The sequence below is a fragment of the Dasypus novemcinctus genome, chromosome 9 (assembly GCF_030445035.2).
Source record: "Dasypus novemcinctus isolate mDasNov1 chromosome 9, mDasNov1.1.hap2, whole genome shotgun sequence".
NCBI lineage: Eukaryota > Metazoa > Chordata > Mammalia > Cingulata > Dasypodidae > Dasypus > Dasypus novemcinctus.
Window position 1 is genome coordinate 21303920 of NC_080681.1, and position 23233 is coordinate 21327152.

The following is a 23233-nucleotide window of genomic DNA, read 5'->3' on the forward strand; positions in this document are numbered from 1 at the left end:
GTCCTAGTATTAATGTAGAACTGACAATTTCTCCCCTCAGATCTGTCAGTATTTGTTTCATATATTTGTTTCATATATTATTCATTGCATAGATATTTATAATTGTTACATCTTCTTATTAAATTGAGCAGTTTATCAGTTTATAATGACCATCTTTGTTCCTAATTAACAGTATTTTTTTTTAACGTAAAGACAATTTTAACAAATTTTAGTATAGTGACCCCAGCTCTCTCTTGGTTACTCCTTGTATGGTATTTTTTCCCCATCCATTCAGTTTAAACCTACTCATGTCTTTGATTTAATGTGAGTTTCTTGTACACAGCATGTAGTTTGGTCATTCTTTTTAATCCATTTTGCTAATGTCTGTCTTTTCCCTGGAAAGTTTAATAATTTACATTTAAAATCATTATTCATAATTCAGAATTTTTTCTGCAATTATACTATTTAGCTTTTGTAAGTTAAAGCTTTTTTTTTCGAAGTTAAAGCTTTTATATCACTTAATTCTTCCATTAATGCCTACTTTCATTTTTATTTGAGTTTTTGTATTGTAGTATATTGAATCTCTTATGATTTCTGTCTGGATATTGTTTTTATATATTTTCACTTTTGTACTTGGGCTAGAATTTAACTTTCTAAATATATAATAATCATATTTGATTTGATACTAACTTGAATTCAGTGACACAAAAATATACTGTTCTCATATTTCACTGGTTGCCCATATTTGTTGTACTTGTTACAAATTATACTTTTATCATTGTATGTCCAAAACCATAGATATATCATAACTTTTTATGCATTTCTATTTTAGCACATGAAGGAGGTTCAGAAGTTAAGTTACACATAGAAAAGTAAAATACAATTGTACCTGCACTTATAATTACCCAAATGACTACCTTTATCAGTGGCCTTTATTTCTTTAGGCCACTTTGAAACATTGTGTGATGTCATTTCTTTCCCCCCTGAGGAATTTCATTTACCACTGCGTGCAGGGCAGGTCTAGTAGTGATTATCTCCCTCAGCTTTTGTTTACTTGAAAATTTCTTAATCTCTCCCTCAGTTTTGAAATGATAGTAATTATTTTATATCATTATTTTAAGTATTCTATCTATTGCCTTCTTGCCTTCAAGGTTTCTGATATGAAGTTGGCACTTAGTCTAATTGGGATGCCTTCTGTATTACACATTGCTCTTCTCTTACAGATTTCAGGATTGTCTCCTCATCTTTTGCATTTGCAAGTTTGATCAGTATTGACAGCTAATGATGGTGAACATATTTTCAAGTGTTTGGGCCATTTATATTTCCACTTCAGAAAAATGTCTGTTCATTCTCTTGCCCATTTTTAAAAATGATGGTTCTTGCCATTTTGTCATTAAGTTGTGCACGCTCTTTCTATAACATGGAGATCAATCCATTATCATGTATACAGTTTTTAAAGATTTTTTCATATTCTGCACAATGCATTTCACTTTCTTGACGAAGCCTTTTGAAGAATAAAAGTATTTAATTTTGAAACAGTCCCATTTACCTATTTTTCCTTTTGTTGCTCATGCTTTGGGTGTAAGACCCAAGAAACCACACCAACCACAAGATCTTAAAGATGATTTCCCTATATTTTCTTCTAAGAATTTTATGGTTGTAGTTTTTATATTTAGGTCTCTGATCCATTTTGAATTAATTTTTGTATAAGATGTGAGATAAAGGTCCTCTTTCTTTCTTTTAGGTATTGATCTCCAGTTTGCCAACTCATTAGTTGAATAGGGTGCTCTGGCCCAGCTGAGTAAGTTCGACACACTTGTCAAAAATTGCTTGACCATAGATGTAAGGGTCTATTTACAAACCCTAGATTGATTCTTTTAGTCAATCTGTCTATCTTTATGCCAGTATCTTGCTGTGTTTTTTGTTTGTTTGTTTGACCACTAGAGTTAGATAATATGCTTTAAAGTCTTTGAGAGTCCTCCAACTTCGTTCTTATTTTTTAAAATATTTTTTACTATTTGGACGCCCTTATCCTTCCAAATAAATTTGATAATTGGCTTTTCCAATTCTACAAAGATGGATATTGAAATTTTTATTGAGATTGCATTAAATCTGTAAATCAATATGGGTAAAATTGGCATCTTCATGGTATTTAGTCTTCCAACCCATCAACACAGAATATCCTTCCAATTATTTATTATCATTGGTTTCTTTTAGCAATGTTTTATAGTTTTCAGAATACAGAAACTTATTTCTAAATATTTGTTTGTTTTAGTTGCTATTGTAAATGGAGTTTTTTCTGACTTCCTTCTCAAATTGCTCATTAGTAGTATATAGAAAAGCTATTGATTTTTGTTTATTAACCTTATATCCCATCACTTTTCTGAAATAGTGTATAAGTTCTAATAGTATTGTTGTGATTTTTTCAGGATTTTCTAAGTATAGGATCATATCATCAGCAAATAATGGAAGTTTTACTTCTCCCTTTTCTATTTGGGTGCCTTTTATCTTTCTTTTATCTCATTGCTGTAGCTAGAACTTCTAGCTCAATATTCAATAATGGTGGGAAGAATGGGCCTCCTTGTCTTGTTCCCAATATCAGTGGAAAAGCTTTCCATCCTCACCATTAACTACAATATTAGCTGTGGGTTTCTCATATATGCAATTTATCATATTGACGGTTTCCTTCTACTTCAATCTTTTGAAGTGTTTTTATCAAGAAAGGAGGTTGTATTTTGTCAAATACCTTTTCTTCATCAGTTGAAATGATCATGTGATTTTTCTTCTTCAATTTATTAATGTGGTGTATTACACCGATTTTCTTATCTGAACCACACTTGCATACCTAGTATAAAGCCTACTTGATTGTGATGTGTAATTCTTTTATGTGTTTTTAGATTTGGTTAGGATGTATTTTGTTGAGGAGTTTTGCAACCATATTCATTAAAATAATTGGTTTATAATTTTCTTTTTCAAATATCTTTATTTAGAATTGGGTTAGGGTGATTTTTAAACTAAAAATTAAAGAAATCCTATGAAATAAAACCCCTAGGCAAGAGAGAGAAATCAATCAACAGAGGAATATCATCAACATAAACAGATGCCTAAATATCAACAAAAAATAACAACTCATACTAAGAAATAGGAAGATATGGTCCAGTCAAGGAACAAACCAAGAATCTATATGAGACTCAGGATTTAAGACAACTAATAAATTACGTTCAAGCAAACTTTCTTAATCAATTTGAGGAGATGAAGAAAAATATGGCTAAAGAAGTAAAGGATATTAAGGTGACACTGTGTGAGCATAAAGAAAAATTCGAAAGCTTTCAAAAAAATAAAAGAGTTTATGAGATGAGAGACATAAATGGATGAGATAAAAAATATTTTAGTTACATAAAACTGCAGATTTGAAATGTTAGAAGGAGTAAGTGAATTTGAATATAGGGTGTAGCAATTTGATGTTGTTTATGAATTCCAAAAATAGATACTGGATTATGTTTGTGAACTGGTCTGGTCCACTGAGCATATTAGATTTGAATGGATTCAGAGGTTTCACTTTTACTTGATTAAATAATGGTTAAGGCTTTGATCAGGCCATGTCAGTAGGACATCGAGTCCCCACCCACCAAGGGGACTCACCGAGAAATGACATGGCAGAAGAGAAACTTAGAGTTTTTGATATTGAAGCCCTGGGAAGTAAATATACAAAGAAACAGATACAAGAGGAAAGAGAGAAGGCTCCATTACACATGGCAGAGACCCCAGGAAGAGAGAAAAGGCATTATCCTGATAGTCTAAAGCTGGTCTTGTGAAGCAAGCAGAGCAGATAAATCCAGAGAGAAATAAGCCCTATGAGAGAGATGAGACTTATCCCAGCCTACAGTTCATATTGGAAGAAACCGAGACCATGGAGCCTTAAGGAGAAGGGGAAGCTTGAATCCTTGCAGATGTCAGTAGCCATCTTGTGCCAACCCATGGCAACAAACTTTGGTGAGGGAAGTAACTTATGCTTTATGATCTGGCAACTGTACACTTCCACCCCAAATAAGTACCCTTTTATAAAAGCCAACAGATTTCTGGTATATTGCATCAGCATCCCTTTGGCTGACTAATACACAGGGCATTTGAAAATGCAAAGATAGGAGAAAAAACAGAGAAAAGAATGCAAAAAATTTAGCAGTGTCTCAGGGAACTGAATGACAACATGAAACACACAAGCATATGCTTTATAAGTCTTCCAGAAGGAGAAGAGTTTGGAAAACAAGGAGAAATTATGTTTAAGGAAATACTGACTCTTTCCAAACTTATGAAAGACATGAATATTAATATTCAAGAAGGATAACATGCCCCAAACAGAATAAGTCCTAATAGACATACTCTGATACATCTGCTATTCAGATTGTCAAAGGCTAAAAATAAAGGGAGGATTTTAAGAGCAGCAAGAGAAAAGCAATCCATTACTTACAAGGGAACCTTAATAAGGCTAAGTACTGATCTTTCTTGAGAAACCATGGAGGAAAGAAAGTCATGGGATGATATATTTAAGGTACTGAAAAAGTAAAACTCCAGTCAAGAATTCTTTATCTGGCAAAGCTATCCTTCAGAAATGAAGCTGAGCTTATAGTCCTTACAAACAAAAACTGAGAGTATGTTACCAAGAGATTGAATCTACAAGAGATATTAAAAGGTGTGTTACATCCTGTTAGCAAAAGACAAGGGAGAGAGCTCTGGAGAAGAGTGTAGAAGTGAAGAACATAAGGAAGAGAAATTGAAAGGTTTAAAAGACAGACAATAGTAAAATATGGCAGCAGAAAGCAAGAGATAAACGTACAAAATAATTAAAACCTATGTAATAATAACACTGAATATTAATGGATTGAACTACCCAATAAAAAGACATAGGCTGATAGAATGGATTAAAAAAAACATGAACCATATATTTGTTGTCTACAGGAGACTCAACTTAGATGCAGAGGCATAATAAAAATGAAAGTGAAAGGTTGGAAAAAGATATTCAAACACTAATAGAATTCAAAAAAGAGCAGGTGTAGTCATACTAATATCAGATAAAAATAGGTTTTTAATGCAACTATCTTATAAAAGATGAAGTAGGTTACTTTTTATTAATAAAAGGGAAAATTCACTAAGAAGAAATAACAATAATAAATATTTATGCACATAACACAGGTGCCCCAAAATACACGAGACACACTCTGGCAACACAGAAGGGAAAAATAAACATTTCTATAATAATAGTTAGAGACTTCAACACTCCAATTTAGATAGAACATCTGGGCAGAAGTTTTGTTTTTTGTTTTTAATTATTTATTTATTTTTAAAAATTGCATTCAAAAAATATGAGGTCCCATTTAACTCCACCGCCCCCACCCCCCACTCCCCCCACAGCAACACTCGCTCCCATCATCGTGACACATCCATTGCACCTGGTAAGTATATCTCTGAGCATCACTGCACCCGGTAAGTACATCTCTGAGCATCACTGCACCCCATAGTCAATGGTCCACATCATAGCCCACACTCTCCCACGTTCCATCCAGTGGGCCCTGGGGGGATCTACAATGTCCCGTAATTGTCCGTGAAGCACCACCCAGGACAACTCGACGTCCGGAAACCGGCTCCACATCTCATCTCTTCCTCCCATTCCCAAACCCAGCAGCCACCATGGCTACCCTTCCCACACCCATTCCACATTTTCTCTGTGAACATTGGATTAGTTGTGTCCATTGCACATCTATGTCAAGTGGGGGCTTAGATTCCATATGGATACTGGATGCACTCCTCCTGCTTTCAGTTGTAGACACTCTAGGCTCCATGGTGTGGTGGTTGACCTTTTTCAACTCCATGTTAGCTGAGTGGGGTAAGTCCAATAAATCAAAGTGTAGGAGCTGAAGTCTGTTGAGGCTCTGGGCCTGGGTGTCATATTATCAGTCCAGAGATTCAAATCCCCTAAATATATCTTAAACCCCAGCACCTACTACAATTCCAATAAAGTAGCATGGAAGTCTTGTGAAAAGAGATCCCCTCTGAGTCCAATTCCATCACGCAGAAACACCAGCTCCAAAGAAGGGCCATCTGCCATGGCAGTGAACCCCATCTGCCATGACCATAGAACCCATGGGTCTCTTTATCCCTCAAAAGAACCAATACCTGGGGTTGTATCTACATGGGCAGAAGTTAAATAAGGAAACGAGAGCTTGACTACCTTGATAAATGAACTAATTACAATAGACATCTATACAGCATTATATCCCCCAAAAGCAGAATATAGCTTCTTATTAAGTGCTTATGTATATTTTTCCAGGATAGATCATATTGTTGAGACATGTCAGATCTCAATAAATTTAAAAACATTGAAATCATATAAAACATCTTCTCTGATCATAATGAAATTAAGTTGGAAATTAATAACAGGTGGAAAAAAGGAAAAATTCACAATTAAATGAAGATTAAAGAATACACTTTTGAATACTCAGTGGTTTAAAAAGAAATTACAAGAGAAATCAGTAAATATCTCAAGAAAAATGAAAACAAGAATACAACATACCAAAACACATGGGAAACAGCAAAGGCAGTGCTGTGAGGGAAATTTATAACCCTCAGTGCTTATACTGATAAAGAAGAAAGAGCTAAAATCAAAGACCTAACTGGATAGCTGGAGGAATTAGAGAAAGAATGGTAAACCAACCCCACAGCAAGCAGAAGGAAAGAAATAATAATTATTAGAGCAGAAAGAAATGAAATGTATTAAAAAAAGAGAGAAAATCAATAAAACTGAAAGTTTGTTCTTTGAGAAAATCAACGAAATTGATCAGCTAAACTCTTAGCTAAATTAACAAAGGAAAATAGAGAGAATATATAAATAAATAAAAACAGAAATGAGAAGGGGGACATTACCACTACCCCAGCAGAAATAAAAGAGGTCATTAGATGGATATCATGAAAACTGTATGCCAACAAACTAGACAACATTGATGAAATGGACAAATTTCTGGCAACATTGGAACAAACCACACTAACCTTAGAAGAAATAGAAGACCTGCATAAACCAACTGCAAATTAAAAAAATGGGAACAGTCATCAAAAGCCTCCTGAAAATTAAAAGTCCAGGAGGAAATGGCTTGAGCGGTGCATTCTACCAATCATTTAAAGAAGATCTAATACCAATCTTGTTCAAACTCTTCCAAAAAATTCAACAGGAAGGAATGCTATCAAACTCATTCTATTTTTTCCAGCCTACCTATATCTCATTCTGATTCTGATACTTTCAAGAGAAGCAAGTTACAATGGAAATAATCTTGCTTAGGATGAAAATCCAGAATGTGTGGCTTCAAATCATATATGTTACCTATTAGCTCTGTGTCAATGTGTGAATCAGCTTCTTTCTTTCCATTCTCTTTCTTTTAGTTCTTTCCTTCCATTTTTTCTATGGCAGAAACTGGATAGCTGTTCACAGAACTTGTTGGAATGTGCTCAAAGTGATGTGTACCACTTCTAGGATTGTATCATATAATCATTGGACATGCTGTTCCACACAGAACCCACTTGCTGAGAATGGCAGGGGCAAGATGAAAAATGCCTGGGTTCTTGAAGCACATCTAGGAACAGGACCTTTGGATGATCAGGGACATCTGTTGGGACTTTACATGAAAGAAAAATAAACTCCTATTGTGAAAGGCAATGAAAAATTTCAATTTATGTGTTTCAGCAGTTTCCATTACACTACTTAATCAATATCTTTCTTCCTTTTCTTTCTTCATTTCTTTCTCCTCTCCTTCCACCCTTTCTTTCTTCATTTGTTTTCCTTTTATTTTCCTCTTTATTGTCTCCCTTTTTCCTTTATATTTTATTTAATAAATATTTATTTTGTACCTGCTAAGAGCAAGGAATTAGCTGTTAAGACAGATCTACTTCCTCTCCTTTCAAGCTTCAATTATTTGTATCTGCAGCAGGAATTAAATATATTTCATTAGTTGTGCTTGAGAATGTCTATTATTTTTATGTAACCTTTGCTTTTGGAAATAACTAATTAATTTTATATGTCAAATGGTAAAATTAAAAAAAAATTAAAAAACACTTGTAATCAGTTATATACCACAAATGATGGCAATTGATTTCAATATTATTTCACATTTATAAGCATCATTTAACTCTTAATGTATATTCACAAGAAAGCAGGACATTTTAGGAAGTGGCAGAAAAGACATCTCCCATATTATCACCAAATTAAAACATTTGGGTTTTGTAGAATACTTCATATTTTAATCAAGTGACTTAAAATTTACTTTCATGATTTTTGATAATAATGATACATTAGAAGAATTAAATTATAAATTTTAATGTAATAAAAATAATAACTATTTCAGTTACCTAGGCTGTTTAAGCAAATATCATGAAATGAGTTGAGTTAAACAATGGGAATTTATTTGTTCAGGGTTTTGAGGCCATAAAAATGTCCAAACCAAGGCATCATCAAAGAAATGCTTTCTTCTTGAAAACGGGCTATTAGCAATCCTTGGCTCCCCCTTCACATGACAAGGTACATGATGACAACTGTTGGCCTCTCTCTTTTCTTCTGGTTTTCTTGATTCCAGCTTTTTGCTTCTGGGGTTTTCTCTCTCATTTCTGAACTCATTCTGTTTGTAAAGGACTTCAGTTGAGCAATTAAGTCTCATCCTGATTGAGGTGCTTCACACTTAAATGAAATCACATTATCAAAAGGTACTGCTTACAATGGGTTCATACCCACAGGAATGGATTGAATTTTAAAACATGCTTTTTCTAGGGCACATATAGCTTCAAACCATCCCAATCACATTGTGGTATTTTATCTTTGAACAAGAGATGCAAGATTTTAGGTTGTGTCAATGACTTTTAGTGTAGCTTTGGTATTTCAAGTATTTAGATATAATGAATCAAGCTGGGAATATTATGATGAAGTTAGAAATCTCGTTTAGATGGGGGATCTTCTAAATCAAATGCATATATTATTGGATATTGGTGATAAAAAATAAAAGAAAATTTAAAAACAGGTATATGATTTCTAGAAAGACTCAGTGTTACTGTAAATGAGATTTCAAGGAATGTATAAAACTTTCTTCTCTCCTTTAATATGGTGTTTATTGTTGTTAATTTATTTATAGTGTGTGTATAGCTCATATCTGTGTATCTGCCAGGTGTGTTTCTCTGGAGAACCTTTACTAATTAACATAGAGAAGTGGCTAACCTTTTTTTTTTCAATTGAATGAATTATGTAGTATGAATTATATGACATTCATTAAGATTAGATTAATCACTTTTAGCCTTTCTAAAATATGTAGAATTAAGGAATATTACAGCATATTAGATACAAAATGGATGTTAGATGTTCTCAAGTTCTGTCTCCTACAGAATAGTGTGTTTACGCTAAAGCATTCTTCGTGTAGGGTTCTCAGCTCTTGCTTAAATATCTTCACAAACATATGTGACAAACAGATTAATTCAAGGCCAATTATCATCATTAGCATTATTAAATTCTCGTTTATTAACTCCATTTGGGGGCATGGTGCTAGAAATATAACAATATGTACTACATGGAACAGCCTGTGATGTTAATCTATTCAGATATTCAAATTTAAAAATAAAAATAGGCGGATTTGGCCCAGTGGTAAGGGCGTCCATCTAGCACATGGGAGGTCTGTTGTTCAAACCCTGGGCCTCCTTGACCCATATGGAGCTGGCCCATGCACAGTCCTGATGCGCACAAGGAGTGCCCTGCCACACAGGAGTGTCCCCTGCATAGGGGAGGCTCATGCACAAGGAGTGCGCCCAGTAAGGAGAGCCACCCAGCACAAAAGAAAGTGCAGCCTGCACAGGAATGGTGCCACCCACACAGAGAGCTGACACAACAAGATGACGCAACAAAAAGAAACAGAGATCCCCGTGCTGCTGACAACAGAAGCGGACAAAAGAAGATGACGCAGCAAATAGACCCAGAGAACAGACAACTGAGGAGGGGGAATGGGGGGTAGAGAAATAAATAAATAAATCTTAAAAAAATAATAAAAAAAATAAAATGAAAAATAGAAAGCAACATTTCTTAGGTGCCAAGTAAATGAGCAATACAAGGAATAACATTTAGGAAGTCAGAGGATGAAAAAATTCCCTATGCCTAGCACTCTCAGGGAAGAGGGAATAAAGAATTCAGGAAGGGATGCAGCTTGAAGTGATCCTTGAAGAAGCTATGGGATTTACATCAGTGGGCAAGTAATCAAGGTTTGATTTTTGTGTATGTGAAGGCAGACTAGAATGGAAGATTATTTTTAGGTGAGCAGGAGGATTTCTCAGGATTCTAAATTTGGGTTTTTCTCTGGATATTGAAGTTCTTAAGCATGAAGGTACTATAGTATATAAATTGCAGATTTCAGAGGATAACATTATTAGTGTTATATAAAATGAAGTGGAGATGAGAAAAACTTGAGATTAGAAAGCTAAGAGATTATTATACAAATCATGACATGAGATTATGAAGAAGGATTTATGAAAGACTTGGATGGCCAATTGGAAGCTTGGGGAGATGAGGATAAAGTCACAGAAGGAAATTCCAAAATTCATAAAGCTTGTTCCTTGAGAAATGATGGTATAATAGGTAAAAATAAAGAACAAAAAGCCTTTGAGGTGCTATGCCTTTGACTTTCCCTGTTTGAAAACATTTTTTTTAAACCACAAACTGAACAGCTTCCATATTATGCTAACTATATTTACAGACTACTGCACACTGTTGTGACAATTCACTTTGAAGTTGCTCTCAGTGGTGTATGGGTTGATGAAAGAAAGTCCTGTAATCTTTCTGAAGAGGTCTGGGATATGGTAAAGCAAAGAGGGATCATAGAGACTAGATCTGACCAGGTCTTCAAAAGACCTTTTCTCTCCATATTAAAAAGTGCTCATTATTAGTTACCACCCTTTTAGAAAAAAATGTGACCCTCAGGAGTTTTATTTGGAACAACATGAATAGTTTTGCTTTCAATAGTCACAAGGCAAATGACAGGTTGCATTTAATTCTTTATATCTTTATTTACATAGACTTTAGTGATATCCCTGCTTGCTGTATAATTTGGTTTATTTTGGGACCTCAGAAAGAATCCATTGAAGTTGCACATGGCAACTTCCCACTTGGGCAGCAAAACATGTCACACTAAACAGAACAGCAAATGAAATTCAGTTTTAAAAAATCAAGGTATTTTTAAAAGGGAGTTGTGGATATTTATTATAAAAGCATCCTTTAACACATGCAAAAATATTATCAAGTCAGTGTTTGAGAATATATTAATCTCCAATTTATGAGAAAGAACTAAAAAGGAGTAATATATTTAAGTTCTTCAAATCTTTTCATGATGGATATGGAAAAGTGTAATGTGGGACAAATCATGAAAATATTTAAAGCATATACCCAATGTTTTTTAAAAAAGAAAGTTACTATTTTTTATTAAATTAAATGTTTAAAATATTTTATCACCATTAGGTCTGTGTCATAGACATCAAACAGAATAAACTTGATTTCAAATTCTCATTTTGCCACCTACTAAACATCTCCATGCCTCCAATTACTAAGTAAAGAGAATAACTATTTAATATAGCAGTTAGATCATGAATTCTTAAGCCTGATTCTAATCCAGGTATGGCACCTTGTAGCTGTGTGACCACAGGGAAGTTACTTAATTTGTCTGGGCTTCAGTTTGTTTCATCAACTGTAAATTAGAAATAGTAATATTAGGACCTATTTCAAAGAGTTTTTGTAAAGCAAAATATCTGTATGTGAAAAGAGCACTTGCATAAATGTTTAGCATATAGTATTTGAATTCTCTGTTTTTGTTGTTTCTTTGGAATTATATAAGATAGTAAATATAAAGAACTTAGTTCATGGAATATTCTGTCTAGTAATTATTAGATATTTTAAAAATATAAATAAATCTACATAGTAATTTATTAAGGCTATGTGTACTTTGGCAATTCTAAAACAAATGAAAAACATTTTCCATGAATAGAAATGCTGAAAACACATCATGGTGTTTTTAATTAGCAGAGCTATTATATAGGTATGACAGTGGCTGAAACGGTAAGTCTAAGGTCATGTATATTACTAGAACAAAAGCTAAAAAATGTATCATGGGCTGTATAACATGAAACCTCATGTGAAACATGAATATGAGTGACATTGCATATAAGATTGTTTTAACAAAATATAAATACAAATAAACTAGAGAGATGGAAACAGAAAAGCAGTTACGTATAGGAGGTATAGCATAGAGAAATTGAGAAGTGCTGCATTTTTTGTTTGGTTTTTGTTTATTATTATTATTATTGGAATAATGAAAATGCTTTAATAATGATTGAAGTGTTGTATATACAAGTATGTAAATATATGAATACCACTGAACACTTTGGATGGATTTATGCTTTATCAATATGTATCAATAAAATTGATACATTAAAAAATTCAATGGCTTAAAATCCTGCTTTAATTCTAATAATGAATTGTGATAATTTTGTAGACATTGATTAATTTGAATTTTATAATATCTTTATAATATGATATTATATTCTTTCACATGTCAAAGAACTCTGAAGATCTTTGAGAAGAGAGGCTCCAATTTACTGTGGATTAATTGGCAATTGTTTGATTCCTACATGAGAACATCAAATTGTTGGTGCTTATAGTGGTGATTTTACCATAAAATCTAACAAAGTATTATTTAATTGTTGGTGCTAACAAATAATTGATAGATCATTGGTGCTGTCATGAAATAGAATACTGAAGATTGCAAAAAATACTTATACACTACTGAAATGCCTGTATTGAAAATATCTTCTACTTATAAGATGGTTGCACTTAGTTATTTGTTCTTTCAAAAATATCATTTGTTATAGTGTTAATTTTAAGACAATTGGAGGATAATCTAAGGACTGTATAACAGTGATTTTGGTGGTAGACAAGAACTGTGGTTAATAATAAAAGTACAAGAATATTCTTCTACTACAACTGTTAAGACTATGATGATACATAGGAAAGATACAACTAATGTAACTTATAGTTAATAGTAATATTGTAATATTTTTGTATCAAAGGTAAAGAAGTTACTATATCAATGCTAAGGGTAAAAAAAGAATATGGGATTTTGTTTTACAAGGTATGTATATGATTAAGCATGTTTTTCTTCATTTTCTTCATTAACAAGTAGACCTTGTTCATGTCATTCAACCAAACTGTGATCATTATGTATCTTTCTGAACTCTGGGGAAATAGGTGGGTTTGTTTCTAGTATTAAACTAGATAAATGTGCCTGGAGAGAATATGTTAAAGTAATGCTTCTGTAATTTGTTTAGCTGCCTTTTGTCTGTTATTTATTTTTTGAAGCTGAAATAATGTTTACTTTAAAAATATAAAAAAAATAAAAAATATCATTTGGGAAAAAAAACATGCATTTTCCTCCATATCTCTGATAAAAAGAGCTACAAGACATAATATCCAAAAGAAAAAGATTAGTTCCTTGGTTTTATTTCATCTCTCTCAATGAAATTACATGAACCATTTAAAGAAGTAATGTAGTATAAGTAATTTAACCAATTATAAAAAGAATGGCAACATACTCTATCTGAGCCAAACTCAACGTATAAGATCACTGCCTTCCTGGGACCTGACTCCTAGGGATGGGACTCCCTGGCACCAAGGGATTATTACCAAGCACTGGCTAATGATGAATTTGGAAAAAGACCTTTATCAAAAGGGGGAAATACTATATAAAAAAGAATTTTTATAGCTAAGAGATTTCAAAGTGAGCTGGGATCATTCCAGAGATTACTTTTATGCACATCTCAGGAGGATCTCACTGACTGCCACAGGAAACAGTGTCTCAAGCAGAGGTGCTCCTATTGGCTCTAGAGACTTCTAGATACTATATACAGGCAGGTTAGACAACCTCAGGAAATTGGCACCCCATTAGTGGGCCTTAGCTTGGAATATACGATAACTTGTCTCCCCAATATATCATTTGTAATTTTCCTAAAGATGGTTCTTCTGCACTTTTATTTGGACCTATAATTACAACTATACCCATTAAACATATGTCCCAGAGACTTAAATCTTTGAGCTGTTCATAAGTCAGTTGAGTACTGAGTCTCAGCAGAGTTGCAATACCTACTCTCCAGTTCATTGGACTTTCCCAGGATGTCTAACAAAAGGATGATGATGACAACACCCAACCCAAAAAAACAGAATATCTACAACTGTAATCAAGAGAGTTCCATATATCTGCCTCATGAGATCTAAATCTCCTTTCAATCAGAAGCAGACTGGACATCACAATCCCAAAATCCTTATGATTGAGAAATGAACAAACTTAAGGGGGAAATGAAACCATGGACCAAAGTAGACTTGTTATTATTCTAGTAACAGAAGAACCTGTAACACTGATATAAAGACAATGGTCAACAGAGGTTCTGAGGGCAGGAAGAGGGAAGAATAGATGTAACATGGGTCATTTGGGGGACATTGAGAATTGTTCTGCATGACATTTCAATGATGGATACAGGCCGTTATACACTTTGTCAAAACCCATAAAATTGTGTAGTGCAAAATGTAAAACATAATATAAACTATTGACCATGCATAGTAGCAATGTTTCAAAAAATATTCATCAATTGTAACAAATGTACCACACTAATGAAGGAGGTTGTTAATGAAGGAAAGTGTGGGATGGGGAGGTTGAATATGTAGGAATCCTCCTATATTTTGATGTAACACTTATGTAATGTAAAACTTCTTTAAAAATAAAGAAAAAAGTAATGGCAATGTAGTTATACTTCTTTTAAATACAGAGAAAGAACAAATGTCAAATTTCAACTTAATTCTCCATAGCCATGAGGTGACTACTGTTTGTTTTCTTAAATTCCTATGTTCACAGTTTTCTTTCCCCCCCTCCCCCACACCTCCCAGGAGATGGCTCCTTTGTCTGTCTGCTCATTGTCTGCTTGTATTCTTTAGGAGGCACCGGGAACCAATCCCGGGACCTCCCATGTGGAAGGCAGGCATCCAATTGCTTGAGCAACATCCATTCCCCCACTACTGTTTTTAAATTGCTTTGTTGGTTAATGCAAGTGATGCAAAAATGAATAACACAGCCTCAAGGTTTAAGCAGCTTAGAGTGAAATAAATGAACAACAGAATATGGGGGTCAGGTTAAAGTAAATGCAGTAAAGGAGGGACAAAGTTCTATGGGGTTATAAGAGGAAAAGATTTGATGGGGATGGGAGGAAAAAGAATGAAGTAGCACTTGAGATAGGTCTTGAGCGATTGCTAGTATTTTGTCAAATGATGCTGGAGAAGTGGTGATTTTATGCTGGAGACTAAACTCCCAGCTTTTACTCTGGGAAATTTTATGAGCTCTGACATTTTAAAGTGAATTGAATTCCCTTTCACTCTGTGGCAAACTGGTGTTCACAGCCTTCCAATAAACTACTCAATGGATTAGAAGCTTTGTAATTTCTAAGAATGCCAAGATAACTTCTGAATCCTTGGGCAAACTGACTCAACCACATTATTTAATTAACTCCAACAGCTCAAATAATTCTATAGCATAGGAAAATGTATTTATTGTTATTTTTATCAGACTTATTTTAGATGGTGAGAACATAGAAGGGTAATTCCTTGGTTCTCATTTTTTTCCAAAACATAGGTCAGCAAGGACAGATTATGATATTTGGTCATTACATTCACTTGTGGATGATTGTATTATACTAAATTTTAATTCTATTTCCGGAGGACAAGTGAAGTTGTTGCTTTCACTAACCCCTGGCAGAAGTAAGATCCTACAGATTTATTAAACTTTCTATTCCTTAGTTTCAAAACTCCTTCTCCTTTATGTATATTAATAGCAAACTTATCTCACCTTATGCATAGCAATGAGACTATTAAATGATCTAATCCCAAAATCTGCGTTAGAACCTGTTTGTATCTTTCACTTTAAAACAAGAATAACCTAATCCTGGTCACTAGGACATGCTCAGTTAAAGGATGCTCGATCTAAAAGTTGCCTTTCCTTCATTATAACAGTACAAATCACGTTCAGAATCACCACCACATCATCATTTTTAAATTTTGTATTTTTAATTGTCTGTTTTTAAAAAAAGATACATAGGTCACAAAAAATGTTACATTAAAAAATATAAGAAGTTCCCATAAACCACCACCATTTTCTTACATGTGGCATATGACCAACCGAGTTTTAAAACAGCACGTTTAGCTAAAACCCACCTCCTGTTCCACATAATCTCACTCCATCTAACTCATTATACTAACCCAATCCCCACAAAATCAAAATTACATAAAAATCAGCACATATTTCAGCACAGAGAGACTGATTTGAGGAAGTTACTGTCCTCCAGTCTCCACTGGGCTGGCCCTTGCTAATAAACTCTTTTCGGCTAATCCTGGTGTCGCTGTATTCGCATTGTGTGCATCTGGCAAAAGGACTCACTTGAGTGATTTAACAGGTGTATATGAAATTGAGTGTATTTCAGGCATTTACTTCTATTCTGCATATACATGCAGTAAGCCACTTAACGGGAGTTATTTGAAAATTGTCCTATGCTTTTCATGACAGAAAATCGCTGCCTCATTCTGTATAATCCCCAGGCACTTTGCATAATCTACTATGTTTTTCCCATGTAAAAAGTGGAGCTTGCCTCTTCTAATTATTCTCTTGCTTTGGCTGTTGATTTGTACATTAAATTGTTAGTTACTAAATATTAACTATGAAATAAGATATGACACCTCAGATAGAGCAAAGGTAAATTATGGCATATGGCACTACTATAAAGTGTGCTACTATTTTTATAGTAACTTTATCCACTCTATAACCACAAATAAGTGTTTGTCTAGTATGTGTGTAGTTTTAAGGAAAATTATGTTGCAGCTTGTAATTACTTGCACTGAAGTCCATCTGTTCAAATTTAGACCTTACGTTGCCTGGAATGCACTGGGAGGGGTGGGGGGATGCTTCCCAAGTATGTTTTCTCAGAGTCAGTATTTAGTCCTCTAAGAATAAATTTGCTTTGCTGTGAGAATCAATGGATTTAGCTGTGTTTCCTGAGACATAAAGTACTTAAGATGTGGCAATTTAGAGAAAGAGAGAAGAGAGAGAAAATGTCAGCAAGCTTTCGAGTGTCCCCTAGGGATGCTTCCATGTGTACAGTGACTAGAAGTCCACATATCAATCAACACATCTGCAAAGTAGGGATCGATTGCCTGAACTGCTATGAGGGTGCCTTCTTCGCCATTTAGTTTTCCTTATTAAACTGAGAATCAGAGTAAATTAACTGATTTACAATAGCACCATAAAAACACTATCTTTTCATACCCAGTCTCACTTTTGCCCTTTGTGGGCTCCATGCATTTCTGCTTTTGAGCCATTTTCTCTTTCACAGTCCCAGGCCTCCAGTCAGATTGGCTCTCTGCCAGCAATGACTTTAAATATTTTCCAAATAATCACAATCCTGAGTGTCTCTCATATTCGTATATCACATATTTGTAAAATTTTCTCTGATGACCCTCTAAAATTAATCTTTTCTTTCTCTTTGCTTCCAAGCATTTTGCTAAGTTTCTGTTACAGTATTGGACAGAGTTAGCCCCACATAATGATTCAATGCATCCTTCTGTCTTCCCACAGAGACTGTATAATGTGTAAACTCTTCTGCTTTAAGAACATTTCCTTACTTATGTATTGTGCGTAGAATTAGCAGGTGCCTGGCATGCAGTACTCAATGCATGTTTATCAACTTGCAGAGTCATTGCTGCCATTCTTTGGGGGAATGCATTCATCTTGCTTCTCTGCTTATCTAAATTCTCTGTCCTTCAAAAGTTAGCTTAACGTCTAATTCTTTCTTGTTGTCACATCTGGTGACCTCAGCCCAGTGATGTCTCTTTCCCTAATATTCCTGTTTTTTGGAAAGTTGAAGGAGCTACTATGTAAGGACATGGCTCAGCCCAGTGATGTCTCTTTCCCTAATATTCCTGTTCTTTGGAAAGTTGAAGGAGCTACTATGTAAGGACATGGCCTGGCCCAGAGTCAGTACTATGTGAGTGTTAGTTTTATTAGTTTCACTTACGGTCTGTAATGCACAGAGTGGGGGATGTGCCTAAGGGTAATGTTTTAGTTTTCCATCTGCTAAAACAAATACCATATGATGGATTGGCCGAACAATAGGAATTTATTGGCTCCTGCTTTCAGAGGCTAGAAAGGTTACTGTCTCCCAGGGTCTGTATCTTCTGGCTGGCCAGCAATCTTTGAGATATCGAGGCTTTTTGAGCACATGGCAATGCACAGGGGGCATCTTCTATCTCCAAGGTTCCATTGAATTCCAGCTTCTGACTGCTCCTCATGGCTTCTCTTCATCTGAATTATATTCTGCTTATAATGAACTCCAGTGATCCAAGTAATGTCAACCTGATTCAGTTAGGCCACAGCTTAATTGAAGTAACATCTTCAAGAGATCCTATTCACAATGATCCACCTGAACATGCCTATTATGGGGGACACGGTTCAATCCCAACAAGTACTTGCTGGATAAGTGGCAGAGCTGGAATGGAGACTAAGCTCTCAGTATGGGTTTGTCATGGAGTTCTCTAAACCATTGAATCTGTCTGAAGGTCTCTGTGGCCCTGGTTTCCACAAAAAGACAATATGCATTAAGGACACTCTGAAAAAATGGGCCATTTTTTGTTATTAGGTAGAGTTAAGCTAAGCTAGTCTGAGCTTTGAGTAATGATTTTGGCTGTCCAGCTGAAGGTCTAAATTGAATTTGGATAAACATGTTTCCTGGCCCTTTACATGGAGCCCTGACCTGATTCCCACATGACTTCTAAGGGCAGAGACACATCTTGTGAGATTTTCCCTTGACTGAGACTTCTTGCACTGTACTCATCATGTGGGAAGAACTAGAATATTATTTTAATTTAATGATTGCCTATTATCTGCCAGGTACTTACACATATTATGTCTACTTTTTATAACATGGAAAGCATTAGTATCCCCATTTAACCAATGAGAGAAAAAGAGCTCATAGTGCAAACTGCTTGATCAAGGGTACTCAATCAAGACAATATAGCAGTAACAAAACTTGCTGTCTCTGGCCTCAGTTAACACAAGGTCAAACCTTGGGTTCATCAAATATCAGTTATGTGACAAGGGGAATTCACTTCAGTTATTTGTACCTTATTTTGCTCATGTAAAAAATGGGGATGATAATATAATCCACTATATGGTGTTGCTGCAATGACTACAGAAAACATTGTAAAATGTTCTAAGATGTTAAATTCAAATCAGAGGTAAGATCATTTGACTTAAAACCTATACTTTATCTTCTGCAGGCCTCCATCCATACTCATTCAATTCTTATGAAAAATATTTATTGAGCACTAGTTTAAAGTTTTGGAATAAATCAGTAAACAAAACAAAGATGCCTGCCCTTGTGGGACTTATGCTAGAGCAGGCATGTCAGTAACAAAACAAAAAGGAAGATTATACTGCATGTTTTTTGAAAGTGACAAGTGCTATGGAAAAATATAGTATAGAAATATCTGGGGTGCAAATTTAGATGGGTGATCCATGTAGGGTTCATTATAAAGGTCACGATAGAGCAAAGCCTTGAAGAAGGTGAAGGAGGTAGGGAGATTTCCAGGCAGAGGAAAGCCAGAGCAAAAGGCCTGAGGTGGGCTTTTTTCTGTATGTCTGAGCGACAGCAAAGAGGCCAATGTGACAAGGGGGAGATTAAAGAGTAGATGAGATCAGAGAGGTGGCAGGAGACCAAATCCTGTAGAGCACTGTGAACTCTCAGGAGGACTTCGGCTTTTACTGTGCAAAACAGTGGAATGTTCTAACTTGTGTTTAAAGGAAAAATCCTTGTTATTGAGAACAGAACATAGAGGAACAAGGGCAAAATCACAATGACCAGCTAGGAAGTGACTCCAGTTAACACATGCAAGAGGTGTGGTGGCTCAGAATAAGGGTGGGGGCAAAAGTGTGGTGACAAGTGTTCAGAAGTCTGGAGATAATCTGAAGGCAGATCCAGCAATTGTACGGACACGTAGTCAGTAACTGAGATGGTAAAGGTGTCAGTGAGGGCAGATTTTGTAGGCGGGAGGTTGGAGAAAAGATCAGAAGCTTTGTTTTGCATGTGCTGACCTTGACATGCTAGTAGGAACTGTTGAAATTTTGGGTGGCCTTTATCTTGGCTGTTTCAGCTGATATACTTCCCAAGTCAGCAATTGAATGCCTTTCTTTCAGCTTAATATTGCCTCTGTACATTGGTTATTTATTTTCTATTACTCACTAGATTATGAACTCAGGGATAATGGGATTTTCTGATGCATTTAGGTTGAATCCCTTGTGATGCAGAAACATAATTGGGGCTTAATACTTGTTTTCTGATTGACTGAGTGTCCCCGAATAACTAAATACTGAGAGCTATTTGTTTTAAATACAAGAAAAGAAAGACAATTGTATTAACAAATTATCAAACTATATTCACTGCCATTCTTTTATTTGCATAACATAATTATATAAACATAAATTCTATACATTTTAGCATAAAATGTATATTAATAGAATAATGTATATATGTGTATGGATTATATATATGCAAAAGTTAGTTTTGCTTTATACATATTTTTCTTCAGTACTTTGATTCATTTTTATACACATGATAAAATATATATTCTTATATATATAATTTTTATTGCAAACAAATATGAATTAATTAAAAGGATACCAGTAGTTTAGAAAAATCAAAGAGCAGATCATGATCTGAAAAGAAAAAGCACCATACATTTTAGTTAAAAATGTGGGCTTTGGTTTTACTTTTTAAAGAAAGTATCAAATGAAGCATAAAATATGTGCCAGTGATGCCAGTTACTCAAGCATTCATTTTCCTGCTCTTGATTCTGGGGTTTCATTCCCTTGAATTCTAATGGAAAAGGCAAGGAGGACACTAATGAAGACATGGCAGCCTTTGCAAATGCCAAAACTCCAAAGAGGGAATATACTATTACCCTTACAGTAGTAATTTGTGGGTTTATAAGAAAACACATGTCAAAGAAAGGCATGCTTATGGATTCAGAGGGAGATTACAATATAAAATAAATATAATGATACAGTTCAGCTCATGCACATGCCCAGGGAAGTATGACATATACTTAAAAAGATGAGAAAAAGAATGAAAAAAAGTCTCAACAGATGTTCACCTTAAAATAAATGACAAATATGCATTTCGGTTTCCCATAAATGCTAAGATTTTAGCTTTCAAGAAAGCTCTTATTTTTCTCTTCCCTTCTCTCTTTCTGATTTACTTTTTAATATATATTTTTTAAATTAGAGAGGTTGTGAGCTCACAGAACAATCATGCATAATGTGCAGAATTTCCAAACATCAGCCCTCCAGCAACACCATACATTGTGAGGAACATTTGTTATAGATTTTGAAAAACTTCAACAGATTATTACCACTAGCTATGGTCCTTGGCTTACATTTGGTATATTTTTTTCCATCCACCCCCTATTATTAACACCATGTATTAGTATTGTACATTTGTTATAGTTCATGAAAGAACATTCTCATATTTGTACTGTTAACCACAGTCTATCTTCTACCACATGGTTCACTGTGTTATACAATCACATGACTTGTACAATCCATCCAAGTGTACTTTCAGTGTCTCTCACTTGCATCAGAGTTGTGCAGTCATCGCCTCAGTAAATTTTTGAACATTTTCTTAGTCCAAAAGAAAAAGTCTCATATCCCCTATTACTGACCCTTAGCATTGAAATAGTATCTTCTTCAACAATGATGCAAGAATATTACAATATTGCTGTTAACTATAGTCCGTAAATTACATTAATTGTATTTTTCTCATGCATTACCATTTTCTTACCACCTTGTAATAGTCATGGACATTTGTTCTAGTTCATAAAAGAACCTTTTCATATTTGTACTATTAACCAAAATCCTTGTCCATCACCAGATTCACTGTCATGCAGTCCATAGATTATTCTCCAGCTTTCTTTGAATTGACATTTATGTCCATAGACTACCCCTTTCAGCCACAATCCCATTTATAATTCACCTGTGTTAGTTATACTCACTGTAATGTGTTACCATCAACTCTGTTCATTTCTACACTTTCACAGTAAGGGTAACTAAATTCTACATACATTAAACATTGATATCCCTTCTCAGTCCTCTTCCAATCTAAGAGATAACCTATACTCTAGATTATGTCATGAGTTTATGCTTCATATTTAGTTACATTAGTAAGACCATACAATATTTGTCCTTTTGTGTCTGGTTTATTTCACTTAGCATAATGTCTTCAAGGTTCATCCATGTCATCATGTTTCCCAATTTTATTTCTTCATCCAGCAGCATAGTATTTCAATATATGTATAATACCACATTTTGTTTAGCCATTCATTGGTTGATGGACACGTCATTTTGTTCCATCTTTTAGCAATTGTGAAAAATGCTGCTATGAACATTGATGTGCAGATGTCTGTTTGTGTCACAGTTTTCAGTTGTTCTGGATATATTCTTAGTAGAGGAATTGCTGGATCATATGGCAGTTGTATATTTAGCTTCCTGATGAACCACCAAAACTGTCTTCCACAGAGGCCATACCGTTCTACATTCCCACAACAATGATGGAGTGTTCCTATTTCTGCATATCCTCTCCAGCACTTATTGTTTGCTGTTTTTAAAGAAATAATGGTCATTGTATGAAGGGTGAGATGATATCTCATTTTAGTTTTGATCTGCATTTCCCTAATAGAGATACTGAACCTGTTTTCATGTGCTTTTTTACCATTTGTATATCTCTTTGGAGAAATGTCTATTTAAGTCTTTTGCCTATTTTTAATTGGAATACTTGATGTTTTATTGTTGAGTTGTATGATTTCTTTATATGGCATGGAAATCAAACCCTTATTGGATATATGTTTTCCAAATATTCTGTCCCATTAAGTGGACTGCTATTTCACCTTCTTGACAAGTATCTTTTTCCAGCCTTTCACTTTCAACCTATTTTTATCTTTGGATCCAAGGTGAGTCTCTTATAGAGAGTATAAAGATGGCTAATATTTTCTTATCCATTCTTCCAGTCTGTGTTTTTTTGGGAGTTTAACCCATTTACATTCAATGTTGTTACT